The sequence below is a fragment of the Galeopterus variegatus genome, unplaced genomic scaffold (genome assembly GCF_000696425.1).
Source record: "Galeopterus variegatus unplaced genomic scaffold, G_variegatus-3.0.2 Scaffold345, whole genome shotgun sequence".
In the NCBI taxonomy this organism is placed as follows: domain Eukaryota; kingdom Metazoa; phylum Chordata; class Mammalia; order Dermoptera; family Cynocephalidae; genus Galeopterus; species Galeopterus variegatus.
Genome location: NW_007726456.1, coordinates 34,650 through 35,561, shown reverse-complemented (window position 1 = coordinate 35,561; position 912 = coordinate 34,650).

Here is a 912-nt window from a genome sequence, read left to right as displayed (position 1 = left end):
TTAATTCTATTTTTTCATGAACATCTGAAGTATTCTTGTATTATAATTGTTAGTTAGTCCTAGGTTTGGCTGATTGGACAATAAGACATACATGGGAGGCATCAAGGTGCGCAGAGAGCAGGAGCCAGGAGACAAGGGCTGTGCACCTGGCCCCCATGTCTCATCTCAGAGTCCCTGGATTGGTTGCAGATGCACTGCTCCTGTTTCTGCCTCACTGGAACCAAAAAGAGGTCCGAGCCCTGTGCTGCCACCCACCGCACAGAATTTCTAGCCCCACCCCAAACATTCAGGGAGAGGGGCTGAGGGTTAAGTTGATCACGAGTGGCCAATGATTTAATCAATTATGCCTCAGTAACGTATCTTCATAAAAACCCATAAGGACTGGGTTGAGGGACCTTCTGGGTTGCTGAACACATGACGGTGTTTGGAGAGAGGCATGCCCAGAGAGGGCCTGGAAGCTCCTCAGCCCTTCCTATGTGTCTTTCCCTATGCATCTCTTCATCCGCATCCTTGAGTTATCCTTTACTATTAAAAAAACAAACAAAAATAAAAAATAAACATAAGTAAATCTTTCCCTAAGTTTTCTGAGCCACTCTAGCAAATTAATCAAGGGAAGGGGTGGTAGGAACCCCAATGTATAGTTGGTCAGAAGCACAGGTCACAACCTGGGGCTTGCAATTGCCATGGGAAGTTGGTGGCAATTTTATGGGACTGAGCCTAGAACCTGTGGGATCTGATGCTCTCTCCAGGTAGCTAATGTCGGAATTGAATTGAATTAGAAGACATACAGCTGGTGTCTGCTGAAGAATCTGTAGAATGGTTTGGTGGGGGAAAAAATCCCCATGTACTTTGGTGGACAGAGTTCACAGAAGTATTCTGTGCTGATTATTGAAAAGAGAATAGAAAATAATA